Below are 21,046 nucleotides of genomic sequence, written 5' to 3' on the forward strand. Positions count from 1 at the left end.
CTGGAAGTGGCATCACAGGATGTGACATCACAAAAGTGATGTCACATCCTTTCTCCTGGCTCCACCCCCAAAGTCTCCTGGCTCCACCCCCAAAGTCCTCAGATATTTCCTGAGTTGGACTTGGCAACCCTAGTGAGGATGAGTGCTTGCAAGAGCAGGGCTGAGGCAGCTGGCAGGTGCATGACTCAGTACAGGTTGCTGAGCAGCATGGTGCTTCAAAGCAGCAGAGAAGGGAGTGGCTGTGTGGAAGCAATTTGTATGTCAACTACTGACCTTGCGGTCTGTTCCCTGGATTGACTTCTTTGTCTCTTACCCTGGCCTGTACCTCTGTATCCTTGTTCTGGGATTTCCCTTTGGACTTCAAGTTGTGAGTGTTGCCTACCCTGTGCCTGAACCTTGGAACTGTATTTTGATGCCTGGCCCTGGAATTGCTTTACAAACTCTGATGCCTAGAGACTGCCTCTGTTCACCTGCTGCGTACCAGCAATCAGGACATAGTGTGGCTCTGTTGGGTCAAGGAAAGGCCAGACCGTAACAAGGCTTAAATGAGTAGTTCTTCAAGCCCAGGCCTACATTAGAGATTGTAAACTGCTGTGATTTGTAGTAGTGCTTGGAATGTGGGCAACAATTCATTTCAAATATTGGTTCTTGCAAATTCTTGTGATCTACAGAGACACTGAGACCTTAAAATGGCTTATAATATGCTATCTTCATATACTGTCCTTGGGGTCCAAAATGTTGCTCCATGGATGAAATACCAATATGTTAAGCAGTAAAGTGGATGACAGAGGAATAAGCATTGCCTCCTGCAATGGTTGAGTCAGAAAGAAGAGAAGTCTGCACTGTTCCCAAAAGGGGAAAAAAAACAACACCTCAATTCCAGCCTCACGTCTGCTGCTGCATTTGGGAACAGTTCTGAGCAAATGGACTGAAACTGTTCTGATTCTCCCTGATGAGGACTCTCCTTGCATCTCTTCTAAGGATAGACAGAACTATACATTGCCTATAGGAAGCGAAGGTACAAGAGTATCTTTCTCAGGTGGCCTGTCACGGATGGCTTTGTTGTGTGGTATTCATCCATAATGCCACAATCACCCCAACTCTCTGCCCTCCTACTAAACTGGTGCTCTGAGTGATTTCAGCTTTGTTCCACTTCTGAGAAGATGGTAGATTGTCTCCGTAAAAAGCACTACTAGCACTACTCTCTCCCGTTCTTAATGTGTTCCTATGAAGGTCAGCGTTTTAAATTACATTGGAGTAGAGGTAGCGGGATGTGAAATTTCATAGCAAGAACCAGTTAGGAAAGAGTTTGTGACAGTAAGGAAACAAATCTGAGGTCATCAAGAAATCTCATGGGTTCATCACATTCAGTAATCATCTTTGTAGTTTATAGCTGATGACTTTGGAAGTGTCTCAAGCATTCTTTATGGACCGATGAGTGAACTACTTTTAAAAAGCCAGTATAGCATGAACTTTTCTACTATGTCTTTGGTGTTAAACTATGCCGAGGATGTGGTTATACACTGTAATAATGCAGTCTAGTCTTACTCCGTAAAGAATATTCTGACAAGAACAGTGTATCACTGATCCTCAACAAAAGGAGCATTCCACATCAACTGGAGACTATTGTGAAGAGGAATGGTCAATGGACAATTGCTAGTTACCTTCCTACTGATTGTTCCTATAGGCACACACAGGAGAGGCCCCCACTTCCCCTCCCTTGTTCTACACCCTTTCCTTGGAGGGGAGCTGACAAGGCCAGCCACTGAAGGAGGGTCTTGGAACGGGGGGGGGGGGGACACAAACAGAACATGCTTTCAGCGCCAAGCCTTCGCTGGCTGGTGGGGTGTGTTTGTTAGCGCTGAAAAAAATATCCTGCAAATGTTGTCTTGCCCTGTTCCACTGCTCCCCAGATGACAAGCCCTTTCTAGTAGCTGGCCGGTCATATTACACAAGGTTTCCTAGCACACACACCCCCTTTTGATGTAGTATCATGGGATCTTGGTTGGAATGTGTGTGTGTGTGTGTAAGTTGCAATGTCTGTGTAAGGACCCTACAGTTTAGGGTGTTTTTAAACAAACCCTCCCCCCATTTTTATTGGCCTTGAATATGCCTGCAAAAATCCTTCTAATTCCCAATTCCCAAAAAGTTATTTTTGATGACTGCATTATTTGAATATATATATGATATTGTGGGGGGTACACTTATTTATTTATTTTTATTTATTTATTAGATTTATATCCCGCGCTCCCCGCGATAGCGGTCTCAGGGCGGCTAACAGTCAGCAGCACCACGTGCCAAGATAAAACAGTTAAAAACAAGATAAATCAATTATACAATTAACTTAGATACAATTGATACCAGAAACTAGGTATGTTCTAGGAAAAGCTTCATTTTTGCAAGAACAACTTCTAACATTCTTGGATGTATTTGTTTAACATATTTATACCCCACCATCCCCTCAGACTCAAGGAAGCATGTCTACAAACAAGCATAAACACATTCAAGCAGATCCACTGTTTTGCCCGCCGCATTAATATTAGAATGGCTGTCAAGTGACCATCTTTTGTATTTGAATTGACTGCTAATGATCCACTCATATTTCTTAATGGGCACTAATGTTCGGAAGACTTTGTTCAAATGGCCCATTAAGGTTGGGAGCTGGCACCAGCTAGGGTGGAGCCATGATCCTGAGTGCTCAGTACAAAAGAAACATTTCTTGAGTGTTCAAGGTACTGCTTGTCATTTGCAATCAAATTGCAGAGGAGCATTCAGGCATGTAGTTCTGTAGTATATACATGTAGTATATGTAGTTCTGCTATTATTTTCCAACCTTATACAGTTCCACAGGGCCTGTAAGACGGAGCTCTTCCACCAAGCCTTTGGGTAGGAGCCACTGCCACCGCTATACCACCACCGTGGTGATACCCTCCATCTACCGTACCTTGGGGAGTAGATGTTGCCCGACTGTGCTGTGGAAATATTGCTCCTGGCGCTCTCACTATCACGAACACTGGCTGCAAATGTGGGTTGCTGTATTTTTTGTAAATTCTATGTAGATTTTTGTAGCACCAAATTTTATTATATATGTAATATTGTTTTTATTGTACCCAATTTTTAAACTTGTTGTTAGCCGCCTTGAGCCACTGGGTAGGGCGGGATAAAAATCTCAAAAATAAAATGAATAAATAAATAAAATTTGTTTTAACAAATGCAAGTTGGGGCTCCTTTTAATAGAGCATAACATTGTCGGAGGCAGGGGCTATTTCAACCTTTTCCTTATAGCCATCCCCTAGCAGCTTTTACAACCACTGGGGAAAATATATATGTACCATAAAATATCCCCAATGCTGTAAATATTGCATGAATTTTCAACAGGAAACTGGTGCAAGGGGATAGGATGACGTTGCTATCCCTCCTCCCACAGTGATCTCCTTCTTCAGTTTTCAGTCTGCACCTTCATTTTGTTAAAAAAAAAATCTGGCAAAAGCAATCATGGCACTAACTGGATTTGATTCCCCACTCCTTCACATGCAGCCAGTTGGGTGACCTTGGGTCAGTCACAGTTCTCTCAGAGCTGTTCTCTCAAGAGCAGTTTCTGTCAGAGCTCTCTCAGCCCCACCTACCTCACAGGGTGTCTGTTTTGGGGAGAGGAAGGGAAGGAGTTTGTAAACCACTCCAAGACTCCGAGTGAAGGGCAGGGTATAAATCCAACTCTTCTTCTTCTACTTATGATGTGTAGCATCACCCTAAGTCACAACTACTATATATTGGCGCCTATGAGTACAACCTAGATTCTGCACCCAACACCAGTTTGGTGTAGTGGTTAAGTGGGCGGACTCTAATCTGGGAGAACCGGGTTTGATTCCCCACTCCTCCTCTTGCACCTGCTGGATGACCTTGGGCAAGCCATAGTTCTGGCACAGCTGTCCTTGAAAAAGAGCTGTTTCTGTCAGAGCTCTCTCAGCCCCACCTACCTCACAGGGTGTCTGTTGTGGGGAGGGGAAGGGAAAGGAGTTTGTAAGCTGCTCTGAGACTCCCTTGGGTACGGAAGGGCGGGGTATAAATCCAATCTCCTCCTCCTCTTCTTCTTCCCTCTTGGAATTGAAAACAAAGAGTCTCAAGTACAGAACTCTCTCATGCTGAAGATTCTACACAAATCCATAAGAACGATAAAGAACATGTATTACAATGTCTCAGGTTTTAATAATGAAAACAATTATTTTGCATACATTAGCACTTCTGATGTACGTATTTATGGTCTTTGCTCAGTTTTTGCTAGATACATGGCCACTAAATTAAAGCCCCCATGAACCCATCACACTGGTATTTTTTTCCCTTTAGAATTAATGTCCCATTGTATGTTATACCCTGCCTATTGCTAAGTATGCTTTTATCTACCGAGGAGAGGCTCTTTGTGTGTGCATAAAAGTATTCTTACCTTTTTCACCCCAGTTGGCATTTGCAGTATGAAAGTGCTGAAGCACAGGGATAATGGTATTATCGGGATGCTCTCATTTCCACTACCTAGGCTACTTGCTTGATACAAGACATTTGTCTCAAGGGCTGTTAGTCTGGCTGCTCTCTTTAGCAATGAGTTCTTGCAAACACCGCCTTTATACCCCACCTGGATTAATAAATAAAGACTGCCATGATCAAGCAATTTCCCCCCTTTATAATACAGATCCTTTTGAGTGATATTGCCTTCCTAGCCATTGCTAAGTGTGCTTTAGCTCATTAGGGTTAGCAGAGTAATCAGACTATAATCACAGTTGTTTGTACCATTTCCAGTTTCTATACAGAATCACAGGATCAGAGTTGGAAGGGGCCATACATGTCATCTAGTCCAACCCCCTGCAGGATCAACCTAGAGCATCCCTGACAAGTGTTTGTCCAGCCGCTGCTTAAAGACTGCCAGTGAGGAGGAGCTCACCACCTTCCTAGGCAGCTGCTACCACTGCTGAATTACTCTTATTGTAAAAAAAAAATCTCCCCCTAATATCCAGCCAGTACCTTTCTGTCTGTAATTTGAACCCATTATTGCAAGTCCTATCCTTTGCTGCCAATAAAAAAAGCTCTCTGCACTCCTCTAAGTGACAGCCTTTCAGATAAAGAGTGATCATGACCCCCTCAACCTCCTCTTCTCCAGACTGAACATTCCCAAGTCCCTCAGCCTTTCCTCATCACTCTCTACTGCATCCACTCCATTCTGTCCACATCCTTTTTCAAGTGAGACCTCCAGAAGTGCAAACAGTATTCCAGTTGTGGCCTGACCAATGTGGTATACAGCAGGACTATGACATCTTGTGATGTGGATGTTATGTCTCTGTTGATACACCCTAAGACCGCATTAGCCTCTTTTGCCACTGCATCACACTGGCTGCTCAGTTTTAGCTTACAGTCCACCCATTCCCCCAAGATCTTGTTCACACACTCTGCTACCCAGAAGTGTATCCTCCACCCAGTATGTGTGCTTCTCATTTCTGTTACCCAGATGTAGAACTCTACACTTATCCTTGTTGAATTTCACCTTGTTCTCATCTGCCCACTTTTCCAGTGTGTTTCCAGTGTGATCTCATTAAATTCTAAATCTTCTGTGGTGCTCGCTACTTCTCCCCAGGGGCGGATCTACATTTTTGGGGCCCTGAAGCTTGAACTGTTATGGGGGCCCCCTTTGCAACCAGCAACAATAGGGCAACATCCAACAAGGTCCAAAGAGCCTTGCTCTTGCAAGGATCTCAAGGCTCAAATTTCCTAGGCTATGCATTATAGTCTTCAGGTTATAGGAGATGAAAATTAGGGAAACATATAGATGCATTAGGCATCATAGAATGATGAAATAAAACATACCAAAGACCACAATATATTTTATTTTAGACACCTATGAGAATACATACTACATGAAGCACATTTTACAAAATACTATTTTTTCCTGTTTTTTCTAGCAACATGGATATCATTGAGACCATCTCTTGTCTCGCATAGGGAGTCAAGCAGCCCTAGATGCTCCTGCTGCCCTTCCAGCACAGCCTGAGTTTCTGAGAAATGATATCCCTGAGGTGGATTCTTCCACAACCATTCTAATCTCATCTGCTTCAAAGTCCCATGATGGAGCTGTGAATTCTCTATGTGATGGTCCTCAATATCCTCATCCTGTAACTGTTTCAGAACTATCTGAACTAAGACCAGCCACAGCCAGGATGCCTTCATATCACAGATCTAAGAGACTCAGGAAATGACCTGTGAGAATGGACCTGTAAATAGTAGCAGCCAGGGAAGCCTGGGCAGAATTATCTCATCCCCTGTTGACCACTGAGATCAGGCAGCCTCCCCCTTATCTCAAGCTAGTCATTCATTTTGTTGTTCAAGTTGTTTGACTTATTGGTAAACTTTGGAGTAGAGTTCCCAAGTACTTACTGCGATCCGGCGGGGGAAACATGCTCCCCGGCCGGACCATTCCTCCCTGTAACACAGCATGCCGCCGCCAGGAAGTGATGCTAGGTGACGCTCTGTCAATGGGGCTCGAAACTCCATGGTACCATCGAGTTTTCAGCCCCATTGCCAGAGTGTCGCCCAGTGTCACTTCCTGGCAACGGCATGCTGTGTTACAGGGAGGAATGGTCCGGCCGGGAGCATGTTTCCCCCGCTGGATCGAGGTAAGTACTTGGGAACCCTAGTTGCCAACTTCAGCTTGGGGAATCCCTGGAGATTTGGAGGCTGCGCCTGCGAGGGTGGGGTTCTGAGAGGGAAAGGGGACTCAGTGGGGAAGGGATGCCCTAAATCCCAGACTCCAACGCAGCCATCCACTCCAGGGGAACTGCTCTCTGTAGTCTGGAGATTTGTGATTCCAGGAGATCCCTGGGCCCCACCTGGATGATGGCGTCTGTAGCTCCAGTAAGGAGCAGACTTCCGACTGAAAGGCCATCACTTCGTTTATTTTTTTAAAAAAAAAACACCCAAAAACCACCATAACGGGCTTTTTCTAGCAGTATGAAAATAATAATACAGACTTGCATCTCCATGGGAAATAAGCAGGGGTCATTTCCTGCAGGAGCGCACAGGAGTATCTAATTGAGTCCTACTTCTTTGGGTTTGGAAGAGACTGCTGGGGGGAGGGGAACACAGTAAAAATCTGGATTTGACAGGAGCCTACCCACAGATTGTTTTTTCTTCTTTTTTTGGAGTGTCATCAGTTGCTCATTTAGCACCTGGGGTAATCAAATATGTAACTAGTACATTTTTTTGGCCAGCTAAAGTGGATAGATTAGTTTTTCAGCCACAGATGGAATTACAGAACTCCCCATCTTTTAAGTCACCAAAGGTCAAGTCAGAGCATCTCTTGGAAGATGCACATGACTTTTCTGCTTCGGTTAGTTTTTAGAGGTTGAGCTTAAGCTGGTGGAGAGTCGGCATTTTAAAATGCATTTTTGTGCTTAGTATACATTTTGGTCTTTTTTAGTTCTATTATAATAGGTTTTAAATTTCTAATTTGCCACCTATGCTGACCTTTTGGTATAGGCCAGGATATACATTGAAGTTTAATTTCTTGCATATGTAGGAGATCCAATGTGTACATAAAGTCCCCCTCTTCGGAAAAAGCTCCCTTGCTTAATTACAGTGAAGTAAACAAGTATAAAGCCAACAGTCGTGATAGTCTGACCCACAAATCAAACAGTCATTAAGACTTATAAAGAATGCTATCTATGTATTGCAATCTGAAGCACTACAACATGATAAACAAATGATAACAAAATCCTTGAACCAAGGTACATAATCAACGTCGTCTCCGGATTATATAACAACGTTTCAAAAAATGGATCTTCTTCAGGAGATATTCTGTAGTGTACAAAAAGAAAAAGGCCCGTTGTGGAAATAAATACAACGGCCTCTAGAAAGAGGCTCTGGGCGGGTGCCCCGGTCTTGGACACTCAGTGTCAATTTGCTGTGGCAACCTCAGCAGGGTATAATGACACTGAGTCCACCATTTTCTCCAGAGGAACTGATCTCTGCTACCTAAAGAACAGTTGTCATTTTGAGTGATCTCCAGCCCTCACTTGGAGATTGGCAATGATGGTTCCACAGAAATGAATGGTTGTTTTGGAGGGTGGAGTCTATGGCTTTCTATCTGTCTGAGGTCCCACACCTCCTGTAACCTCACCCACTCCAGGCTCCATCCCTCACATCTCCAGGAATTTCCCACCTGGAGTTGGCAACCCTATCTCCTTCCCAGCCAATCATCAACCTACCTTTATTTCCCCCTCACTCTTCAGCTTTCCACACCCCGAACACCTGCAGCCTCTCCCATGCTCTGAAGCCCTGACTGCTACGTCACATTGGCTGTCATACGGGGGCCACCTCAGTAGCATATAAGGATACAGAGCCCACCATTTTCTCCAGGGGAACTGATCTCTGCCATCTGGAAAGCAGTTGTAATTCTGAGTGATCTCCAGCCCTCACCTGGAGATTGGACACATTTTACCTCAGAACAGCAAGCTGTTTAGAATGTTAGAGGCAAAAGCCAATCAAGTCACATATGCAAACGACCTCTGTGTTCCGAGGCAGAGGCCAATGAGGCTGCATATGCAAATAACCTCTGTGTTCTGACTGGCTATGGGGGGGAGAGGATTAGCAAAATGTTTAGAATGTTGGAGGCAGGACTCAGGCAAAGCAGCCAGTGGATAGGGAAACCCTCTGGATGACAGATCAGAGAGCGAACTGATTTTGGAGCTTGTGGAATGTTCTAGAGAAGTGCCACCATCATTCGGCTTTTATTTATAAGGGAGATTCCCTTTGTTATGAAAACATACAAGATATTTCAAATTACAAAGTATTTACAACTAATCAACCTGGTAGTAACTTACATTAAATTCAGGGACTACTAGGTTGATTTATTTATCATGTTGTAGTGCTTCAGATTGCAATACATAGATAGCATTCTTTATAAGTCTTAATGACTGTTTGATTTGTGGGTCAGACTATCACGACTGTTGGCTTTATACTTGTTTACTGATCGGGTCGTGTTTGTCCAGATTAATTACAGTGAACACATCCCCTACGTGCATGTTCCTTCGTGTCACCATCAGACAAGAATCCTGTATGAAGCAGCTTTGCCAGAGCACTTACAAAGGGCTGCACAAAGGTTTGGGATTACTGCTTATAAAAGGGCTTTATAACATTGTTCAGATGTGGAAATACAGTCAGTAATTTTTGTGGCCTGAATTTTGAGAGGAGTAATTATGCAATTGGAGAACTCTGCTGGAGGTAAGCTTTCATATTATCTCCATGTGCATGGAGAAGAATGATAAATGGTTCCATTTTTTGGATACCCGTGGGATAGGAAAGGAACTATTTATTGGAAAACAAAAAGGTCATCACATTTTGAAGGACCAGATTGCATTTTGCTGTGAAGAGGATTCATTGCATCTGCTTTCCATCTACTAATATGACCTTCTTGTAATGAGGCTCACATGGTGGTAATAACATTTTCCAAAGTTCAAATATTTCACTATAAACAATTCACCAGCTCAGCACTTTAAAGCTCCATTTTCAGTATAAGATTACTGTAAGGCAATTCATGCACAGTGACTATATAAAATCCAATAAAGAGAGCAGAGATAGCATGAATGATGGTGAAAATGCTCCACTTCTATGCCTTTTAAATATTCTCTCCCACATTTCGAAGGGAAATATTTTGCCCTGGAATCTATGTCATTATTAACCAGTGAGCACTTTCTTTGTGGGACAGCTATGCCTAAAACACTGTTTGGACTGGATCCTAAGTTTTTATTGTAACTAAAATAATGCAGATATCATGATTTACACATTGAAGGAGCAATTATTCTTTGAATATCCTTATTCCTGATCACTGAGTTGGATCCTATGACTCCCTTCCACTGTGGAGAAGTTTCCTCTAACAGAGCAAGGTACCTTGCTTCAGAGCAAAGCTCCTTACTTAATAAACGGGACTCTTAGGATCTAACCCTCAGCATCCTTTTCATTGTTAACTTTGCTAGAACATTACCCGGGTCTCCTGATAAATGGTGGTAAGGGTTCAGCCCATGTAATCTGATTAAGAAAAAAATGTTACAGAATATGCTTGTTTAGTTGATGAAAATGCCTCTGAGCTCATGCAATTTGCCCTTCAGTCAATGCTACAAAAACAGAAAGTGGGCGAGAAGGGTTTAACATCAGAGGATTTTAATTTCAAGGCATGCCTGATTCTTGACATTTCTCATTTTACAGATTATGCTCCAACAACCACTCTTAGTCATAATTAGTTATCATTCATGCGCCAATAGGGCTCCTGTGTTCTGTGTAGATATTATATGGGCTCTTTTTGTAGCAGGTACTCATTTGCATATTAAGCGACACACCCCTAATGTAGCCAGTCCTCCAAGAGCTTACAGTAGCTCCTGTAAGAAGAGCTATGTAAGCTCTTGGAGGATTGGCTACATTAGGGGTGTGTGGCCTAATATGCAAAGGAGTTCCTGCTACAAAAAGAGCCCATAAGCCATGTATGGGCTTTCAGTTCATTTTGGAGACCTAGAAGTTGACAGTGCTGAGACTCCTTCATGCCCACGTGCACCACTTTCATGGGACTGAAACTTATTAGAATGAATAGCTTTCTTTTCCTCTTTTTGACCGTATTATCTGTGTTTCATCAGCTTCCCTCCACTTATTCTATCGTTACACTTCATTTACATGCCCCTGGTGACTCTACTACACTTCACTAAATTAGACTTGATGAGCTGAGTTTAGTGTTTCGAGATTCTGGAATTCCCACACCAGGATTCTGGCTCATTACCTCTCAGGTGCCGTGCTAAGCAGATGCTACTGAGTTAGAGTTGTCAGTCTTTAAATGAGAAATTAAAGACTGCTTTTCTGCCACAGTTATCCTGGTGGAAATGTAAATATTCTACGACAATACATTGTAAAGTGCCAGCTCAGAGGGTGTTCTGTGGCCTATTCAATAGGAAAGAAATTACCTATTTATTTGCTTGCTCAGCTAGAACTTCAGATAGTTTCTGTTAGAATATTTATAGTGTGTTCAGTACTGTTATTACTGAATAAATAACTAAGAGAGTAGCTTAACACCACAAATGTACACTTTCTAGTAGTGTACCTGTGTTAGACGGTTGCAGCCCACCCCACAAAAACACAAATGTACCAAGGAAGTTCTCTACAGGCCAGAAATGTTACGGTGAAAAGGCATGAGTGCACTTGGGGCGGGGGGAAGTAAGGTTGTCAGGTCCCAGTCATCCAAAACCCTGAGACTTACTGGGTGGGACCTAGATATGTAATAACTGGGGTCTAGTAGATAGCCCAGGCAAACTTATCTCATCAGATCTCGGAAGCTGAGCAGGGCCAACCCTGGCAAGTATTTGGATGGGAGACCTCCAGAAAATACCAGGGCTGGGAGACCAGGGGCCGGGTATTAAGCCCCTTCTCTGAATGTCTGTTGTGCCCCAGTGGGAGTCACCAGAGCTCACCATGACTTCCAGGCACAGACACACACAGAATGCAAAAATACTGCTCATCTAAGAGATTTTAATTGTAAGATGACTGATCTCTTGAACTTGAAACGCTATGATCTCTTGAACTTGAAATGCTACCTTCCTCTTTTGATTCAAACCATCATTCAGCTTGCTGTGCACTACAGCTGTTCAATATGATAGTCACACAAAAACTGCTAATAGGGATTACCAGATTAGGTCAAATTATTATATTTCACATAGAAACATAGAACTGGAAGGGTCTCTAAGGGTAATCTAGTCTGACCCCTTGCACAATGCAGGAAATTCACAGTTTCCTCCCCTCACCTATGACCCCTGCTCTCTCTATAAGTACAATATAGTATTAAAGAATCTCAGTATCATTATATCTATGAAAATATATTTGACTTTCATTTTTTAAATGGAAAGTTTGCAACAGAATCATTTCTACTTAAAAATAAACCTGATAAAAATGTACTCTGTCTGAGGACACATTCCTTGGCTTTGCAACAGATTTCTTTACATTTAAATGCTCACTAAAATTACTTTCAGGTATTGCTTCCCATTTCAACCATGAATTGTGCAGCTTCTTCAGATTCTGTTTTTGTATGCAGACAACAATTCCTTTTAGTGGTGTGCGCTTGCCTCTGGCCTAGAAGATACATGTCAGTGTGGGTGGAATCTTTGCTGTATTGTTTACACTTTTTAAAAAAGAAGTTGGCTCTGTGGCTTGGACATACACATGCAGGAGAGAACAGTGCTCACAGTCAAAGCTTTGTTTCTATTTTTGTCGAGGCAATTTCCACTGCCAAAGAGATAAGTGACTTCTTGAACTGAGTATCAGCATGCCTCTTCAGCACAGAAACTTCTGCAACAAATTAAAAGGGAAACCTACATGGCTACCTGTGTAATATCTTCCTTACGCATCTGTTCTTTCTTAGGCTGATATCCTTTGAGCCTGGGTAGCAAAACCTTCATTGATTTTAGTGGCCCAAGATCACATCCTTTATGTTTAAACCATACTGAAGGGCAATCACAGACTATTTATGTGGGTATAATTTCATAGATTTCTAGCTTGGGGCTTGCTCATCAAATACTGAATTCTGGGCCAGACAATCTTGTTTATAGAGAAGTCTATGCTTTGAAATAATAGGCTAAATTAAAACAATCTACAAAGTACACAGAACTAGCTACAGGATCCTTTTTAAAAAGTAGAGAAGTGCCCAGCAGAATCAGAGCTAGGCAAGGACTGAAGATTTAATTACCTGTCAAGCTTGAAGAAAGTGTATCTGCACAGTCAGTTTCTGGGTTTCTTTCAGTGCTCAGCAGGGGGAAAGCAGAATCTGGGTGCGTGCCAGGTGCCAGGCCTACGAGTGTGGATTTTAGGCTGCAGTTCCTACACTTTATTCTGCAAACCGTTGGGAAATAGTGCTGATGCAGAGCAATTTAAGACCAAACTATCTTAACCCCAATGCTTCCTTAACTACACGAATGAGAACAGCCGTGCTCCCAGGGAATATCAGATCAGGCTTTAAGGATTTTTGTGACTGGCATCTATTACTCTTCTCTCTGATGCTCCAAGATCCTTGGTGCTGGCCAGAACAATGGGGTCTTTGATGGGATGAGGGGCTAGATCAGTAGTTCTGTAACATGTTGCAGCCGGACCCACTTTTAAACTTAGGGTGCATCTCACTTCTTTTATTATTAAAGCCTAGCCTTTATTACCATTAGTTACTATTAATATTAATAGTCTATTAACTGTTAGACATTGATTGTTATATTATATGTTCAATTACATCTTAATACTACTACGGTTGATACTTAGGGTGCCTTTCATGACCTACTTGCAAAGCAATTCTATGCTACTTTCCCCTTCACCAACATAAAATGCTGCAGTCACATACCTGTCATCACTGCACAAGTTTATATTGTATTGTTCATGTTTAGTATTTATAGATCTTTAGTATTATTGAGGAACAGGCTGTATTTCATGGCCATTTCCCATATTATACAGAGGCATACCAAAGTTTGCCATTCAGCCTCCCAGAGCCTCCTTTCTCAATTCATCCTGATCCTTCTCCTGCCTCCTAACCTCATGATGTCCTACATGTGAGAGCATCATGAGACACTTTTGAGAGTCACCCCACCTGAGAAGGGGTGTTGGGTTTAGCAAGTTAAAACACTTCAGTAATTATAGAGTTAACTTTGTGTTAGTTAACAGGAAGTCACATGTTTATTGTACCCAATCTGTTTCCTAAATAGAAAAGCCCGGGAATCTTGTAGGAGGTCTTATTATAATGACCTGTACTTTAGCCCTGTGATTGGAAATCAATGTATTGGCTATTTAACATATTGATGTCCCTTTTTACTGCCTTTGTGTGTTGGAGAAGAAGAGACGCCTTTCTTCCCTGGTTCCTGTAATATCTTCTTAGCAGTAAAGATGTAGGGATCTAGTGCTTTGTTGTTTTGCATCCTGTTTACTTTCCCCCCATGTTAGTCTTCTAGTAAACTTTTATATTTTACAGACATAAAAAAGAACCATTGTTCTGCATGGAAAACTCTCCTTGATCCAGGTCCCCACTTCATTAACATTTATTAGCCACAGACTGAATGTCTAATATATGAAAGTGTGGATTGTAGTTGCTTAGTTTAGGGAGTTGTTGTTGTTCAGTCATACAGTTGAGTCCGACTCTTCGTGACCCCATGGACCACAGCATGCCAGGGCCTCCTGTCCTCCTCTGTCCCCCGGAGTCTGCTTAACTTCATGTTCATTACATTGATAACACTGTCTAACCATCTCATCCTTTGCTGTCCCCTTCTTCTTTTACCTTCAGTCTTTCCCAGCATCAGGGTCTTCTCCAGCGAGTGCACCCTTCTCATTTGGTGGCCAAAGTATTTGAGCTTCAGCTTCCGTATCTGGCCTTCCAGGGAACAGTCAGAGTTGATTTCTTTTAGGGTTTACTGATTTGATCTCCTCACAGTCCAAGTATCAGACTCGGGCTGTACTGCTCAATGTATTGTATTGTAATTCAGTGTATTGTTTTATGACTTGCATCTGGTTCCCATCCCCATCTTATCTGCTCTCGTGGAAATGCCATTCCTATGGGGAGGTGAGGTGTGAATGAGTGAATGTAGGAGTGTAGGTGCCTTGCTCGGTAACTCTTCTTCCCAAAACAATGCCTCAGGGAGTGAAATTTCACAGGAAGGCTCTATCCTTGAAGATAAGACTTTTGCATGGCATGGTTGATGATGAACACATCCATGCCCCGAAGTTGCTTAAGAGGTTCCACCATCTCTAACCAGATAAGCCGGGCAGAGGGTGAGCTTGAGGGGGGCAGTATGTCAGACTCGCGCCTTAGGGAGTGAACTTTCACAGGAAGGCTCTGTCCTTGAAGACTTTTGCATGGCATGGTTGATGATGAACATATCGATGCCCCGAAGTTGCTTAAGAGGTTCCACCATCTCTACCCAGATAAGCCGGGCAGAGGGTGAGCTTGTGGGGGGCAGTATGTCAGACTCGGGCTGTATTGCTCAATGCCATTCAATGTATGGTTTTATGACTTGATCTGGTTCCCATCCCCATCTTATCCGCTCTCGTGGAATGCTGTTCCTACGGGGAGGGGAGGTGTGAATGAATGAATGTAGGAGTGTAGGTGCCTTGCTTGGTAACCCTTCTTCCCAAAACAACGCCTCAGGGAGTGAACTTTCACAGGAAGGCTCTATCCTTGAAGATAAGACTTTTTCATGGCTAGCTGAAACGATATATATTTCATGGTTGTTATTGCACTTGTGTTTTTATGACGTAAGCCTGGAATGCAGGATTTGACTATACTGCAGACTACTTTCATTTTGTGCTTCAGTCTTAGCAAGGAGTTCATCCTTGTCAACATCCAGATCTCTTCTCCAAATAAACTTGTTTTAAAAGAGTTGTGGACTGAGAGTGGATTTTACTGGGACCCTGACACCAAGGGACTCTCAGGAGTCTTCTCCAGCACCCTAGTTCAAAAGAAACTGTTCTTCGGCGCTCAGCCTTCCTTACGGTCCAACTCTTGCAGCTATACATTACTACTGGGAATACCATTGCTTTCACCATACGGACTTTTGTTGGTAGGGTGATATCTCTACTTTTTATTATGCTGTCTAGGTTTGCTATAGCTTTCCTCCCAAGGAGCAGGTGTCTTTTAATTTCATGGCTGCAGTCACTGTCTGCAGTGATCTTGGATCCCAGGAACGTGAATTCTGTCACTGCTTCCATGACTTCCCCTTCTAATTTGCCAAGGATTGATGGGAACCAAATTCATTCATTTTTTACAAAAGAAATTGTTTTATTTTCCCTCCTACATTACCCAATCAGGCAAGTTCATGTTGGGTTTGTGACACCTATACAACATCTGCAGCAACAAGTTCACTGAAGATCTGAACAGGATACATGACAAAAACTAAGCTCTAATCCCAGTGCTCAGAGGAAGAAAGGAGGGCATCCACTTTGGCATGCTTTGGGAGGCAATGTAAAGCAGTTCTATTTAAGAGGACTGATGATAGAGACTCAGATTTTTGTTTGATAGGTTTTTTGGGGGGGGGGCTGTTCTAAATAAGGGTTCACTGTTTTGTTGGTTCTTCACTATGGGTTGGATCCTATGACTCTCTTCCAATAAATCTTCATCCAACAGAGAAATATTTCCTTCTACAAAGAAAGACTTTTTGCTATCAGATGAAACCTTTCTCCATCACCACAATTTAAAACTTAGCAGAAGAGACTCATAATTCAGCTTAGCAAAAAGGAGTCATAGGATCCAACTAACAATTTTTTATTTTTTTAAATTGCGCCTATTTGATACCCGTTATTTGATTTTCTGTGGTGAAGGCAAAATATTTAAATAAATGAATGAATATTATTGTGTTATTTATTTATTTTACTCTTCCTTATACCGCCTTTCCACTCAGTTTGGGGTCCCTAAGGTGCCAAAAAAATAAAAAAAAACATTAAAGCACATAGTATAAAAACAATTAAAAACAACGAATTGAACAGACCACATATACATTTAAAACATATACACATGGTATGCATCTTTAATTGTGAAGACTCAATCTAACATGAACAGAATGGATTTCCCAAGGTGCTTATATTCAGTTTTCAAACTACACGTGTTTGATATCACAGAAAGCTGCACATCTGTGTTGTCCTTCAGACTCTCTTTCTCTCCCCTCACTGAACTGATGATCAGCGCAGATCCTGTATTGGACACTTGAGCCTAATGAATAAAACCTGTTTCCACATTTTGCTCACTCTTGTTAGATTGTGGTACATGTCCAGATTTATGGTTTGAACCACTTTGGATAGGTGTAAATAGATTATTGCATCCCTGCCAGAATCAGCCCATTCAGAATGCAATTTAATTGAGTGATAGTGACTCTTCTTTCAAGAGAGTGGTCAACCTGCTTCACTGCAGTTCCTTTTCTTTTAACGGAATGAGAAATATTTTCCAGAGATGCATAGGTAAACACCAGTAGTGATGTATTGCAAGCTTTCAGTATCACATTCACAACAGAGCTGTTTCCCTGAGCATGTTACAACATTGTAAATATGTGGAACTTATTCATTTGCCACAAATGCCTCTATTGAGCAACTTTTTTTTCAAACGTGTTAATACCTAAGGGGTAGTTATCGCATCTAAATTATTTTCTTCTCTTAAAGGAACAGTCATAGAAAACTATGTCAGACAGGTGCTCTAGGTTAAGGTGCTGTAAAGCATTCTCTATCTTTTCTCATCCATGACAAAATATGATGAAGCCCCAAACAACCTGATGGATTTTGAGGCCAGCAAAGGGCATTGTGCAACACAAGGGCTAGCAAAACAAGTGACTTATTGAATATTAGTGAGACTTGAACAATGATAATTGGCTTCAACTATTATAAAATGTGCAGAAAACATTTTAATCCTATGTTCATTAGCTTTGATTATTAACATGGAAGCTTAAAATGTTGATTGTGGACACTGACATTGAACAGTTAGATGCTTTCTTCCTACAGAACTGGAAGATTATGTAAGCTGTTATCAGGCTAGATGTTCAGATAATATTTTATGTTCTTGAGGAAGAAATGTTTTCAAATGCAGTAATGCCCTGGGCTCCTGTTAGCACTGAGAAAGACATTTGTTAAACATTTTGGACTATATTTCTAGTAATGTGTAATACAGGTATTGCATCTCTGGAAACAGTCAGTCTGCTATTAATTAATACTGCTATGGTCCTGAGGTATTGTGGTATTGGGTATTGATGTATTCTTTGTAATGTCCCCTAAAGTAGGCAACAATGGGAGCAGGGTATAAACCACATAATGCAAAATAACTAAACTGGAGTACAACCACCAACACCAATGCCCTGGAACTACTGAACTGCAGTTCTTACTTTAAAGGTAAAGGTTCCCTTGCTCGAAAGCCAGTCGAGTCCGACTCTAGGGTTGCGGTGCTCATCTCCGTTTCAAAGCCGAAGAGCCAGCGCTGTCCAAAGACTTTTCCGTGGTCATGTGGCTGGCATGACTAAACACCAAGGCGCACGGAATGCTGTTACCTTCCCACTGAAGTGGTACCTATTTATCTACTTGCAATTTCTTGCTTTCGAATTGCTAGGTTGGCAGGAGCTGGAACTAGAGACGGGAGCTCACCCTGTCTTGCGGCACCCGGGTCTTGAACTGCTGAACTACTGACCTTCCACAGCCTGCAGTTCAGCATCTTAACCCCTTGAGCCACCGCAGCTCCTAGTTCTTACTTTGGGAGACTGTTAAAACATATTCAGATCCATTAAACTGACACTTAAACTAGGGATCTAAAACTGAAACTCAGTGGCTCAGGAGCCACATATGGTTCTTTGATATGCAATCTGTTTTGAGCACCATTCCCCAATATGGCTGCAAGACACATATGGTTCTTTGATATGCAATCTGTGGCTGTTTTGAGCACCATTCCCCAATATGGCACCCACTTTATATTTCAGAAAAGTGGGCAAGGCCCTTGCACAATGGGGACTGTGGCTGGTAGAGGAACAGAAAAGATATACGCCTCCCTGAGGTGTAGGCCTAGGCTTACCAAGGTCATGCTGGTGGTGGGTGCTCCCTCACCAGTGCTCAGCTGGCCAGCAGGGGGGAAACGGTGGGAAACCAAAGGAGTCATTGGCAGTGTCCTGATGTACTCATGTCACTCCCATGCACCCAGAAGTGGCATCAGCACATTGCCAGGGGGGTTCCAGAGGGGCTCTCATACTTGTGCAAAACTGTATGCTAAAACCATGAAGTAGTGCCCAAATGCCAGAGCATCCCCAGTGACACTCTGACATCACTTGTGGGTGCATGGGGAATGATGACCGTGTGTTGCTGGTGATGCCGGTGATATCGCCCCCCCCCACAAGCTGTCTGTCACCAGTTGCCATGGGAGTGTAGGAAGTAAATGTGGTTCTTTTAGTTGATAGTAACTGTGAATGTGGCTGTCTATGAACAATAGGGTTGCCAGATCCCCTCATCAATCTGGTGGGGGGACTTGGGGGGCATTCTGGGGTGGGTGGGGATGCCCCCACACCCGGCCCCCAAACCACAGCCACCCATGGCCACCCCTCCCTCCCCGCTAAAAGATTTAAAGGGCATCAGCTGTTTCTTGGAGAACAGATGAAGTGCCAGAAGATTGGAGGTGGGCAAATGTCCCTATCTTCAAGAAAGGGAAAAAGGAGGATCCAGGTAACTACTGACTTGTCAGCTTGACGTCTATACCTGGGAAAGTTTTAGAACAAATCATGAAACAGACAGTCTTTGAGCATTTAGAATGGATGGCTGTGATTACTAAGAGCCAGCATGGGTTTCCCAAGAACAAGTCATGTCAGAACAACCTTATCTCTTTTTTTGAGAAAGTTACTACCTTGTTGTATCAGGGAAATGCTGTAGACATAGTTTACCTTGATTGGCTTTTGATAAGGTTCCATATAATATTCTTGTTGACAAATTGGTAAAATTCTGCAAAGTGATGGTATCGCTTAACTCTGCTCTAGTAGTGGGAAGCATGTGGCCTGCTGACCAGCTGGAGAGCCCTTTAAATCTTTTAGCAGGGAGGGAGAGGGACTGTTGTTGGCCACAACTCCATTGGCAAAAGGACAATTCAAATGGTCTTTTTGTCAGTGGGATGGGGACTGTGGCACACATGGGGCTCATTTCCCAGCAGCAATTTGTCACTTGGGATTCAGGCCCACCTGCTGCCATTCCCTGTGCTGTCGGACTTGCAATGAGTAGGGGCAGCGGCGCACGGACCTGAATCCCAAGTGGCGAATCGCTGCTAGGAAATGAGCCCCATGTGTGCTGCAGCCCCCACCCTGCTGGCGAAAAGACACTTTAAAGGCAACAGTCCCTCCCCCTCCCTGCTATAGGATTTAAAGGGCCCTACAGCAGGTCACTGAGCCACATGCTCCCCACCGATTGGCTGAAGCCCTTTAAATCTTTTAGCAGGGAGGGAGAGGGGTGGCCGCGGCTTGGGGATGGAGCTTCCCACACCAGCCAACTGGCTGGGTGCAGATTGCAGCTCCCAGGAGCGGGGGAACCCCCGCCCAGACCGGGGGCTGGCGACCCTAGTGACCCATGGAGTGAGGATCTGATCCAGAATCTGTTCATATTACAAGGGAATGATGTGGAGACAAAAACTGTCACTTTTTCATATGTCAAATGGAATGGAGCTATACCATTTGGAATTTCAGTTATGTATATGTGATGTTCGGTCTACTTGTGGAAGCAGAAGGATAGTGCATCAGCCTCCTGTTAAGTTGTTTAGACTGTTTATTTTAATGTGTGGGTTTGATTATAACAAGTTTCTTTAAAACAATTGCCTGCAGCTTTCAATACACAACAGTTGATTATTGGAGCTGATTCTTTTTTAAAAAAGGGATCCCTGCCTTATTATATGTTACAACTTGTTACATCTATACTAGTAAATCTGTAGATGGATAATTGGTCTGACCATCTGCTGGGAACAATTTGGGAAAGATAGTAGACTTTCACTGTACATATATCATTTGATGGTTATGAAAATATAAAATATTCTAGGCTAACATTTTCTATTGACACAAACATTTACAATTTGCTTAGTTGTGGAGCCACCTAAATATGCTGGTTTACTGATACCAGCATGCCCCAGTCCATATGCAGAATAATGCATGTTGTATATATACATCTGTATTGTGTTGCTCATGTGATTCCCACTGAACTGTCTGGACACATGGGCTGATACGGCTGGGCAGGTAATCTCCTGCTAGGGCTCATGTACTCATTCTGAATGTATTAGGTACTTTATAAATAAGCATGGTAATATAATGATATATGATTAGAGCTGGATTAGGCCAGTGGTGCTTTTTTCAGCACTGCATAGTCATGATAGCCATAAGTTGCTAGGAAGGCCTCTTGCATAAACTTGTCCTGAAGGCCTTTTACCACCTTCGGCTGATTTAGCAGTTGGTTCCCTTCCTCGACCGCGATGACCTGGTTACAATGATCCATGCAACCGTCACCTCGAGATTAGACTACT

The sequence above is a fragment of the Gekko japonicus genome, unplaced genomic scaffold (assembly GCF_001447785.1).
Source record: "Gekko japonicus isolate JY-2015 unplaced genomic scaffold, Gekko_japonicus_V1.1 scaffold392, whole genome shotgun sequence".
NCBI lineage: Eukaryota > Metazoa > Chordata > Lepidosauria > Squamata > Gekkonidae > Gekko > Gekko japonicus.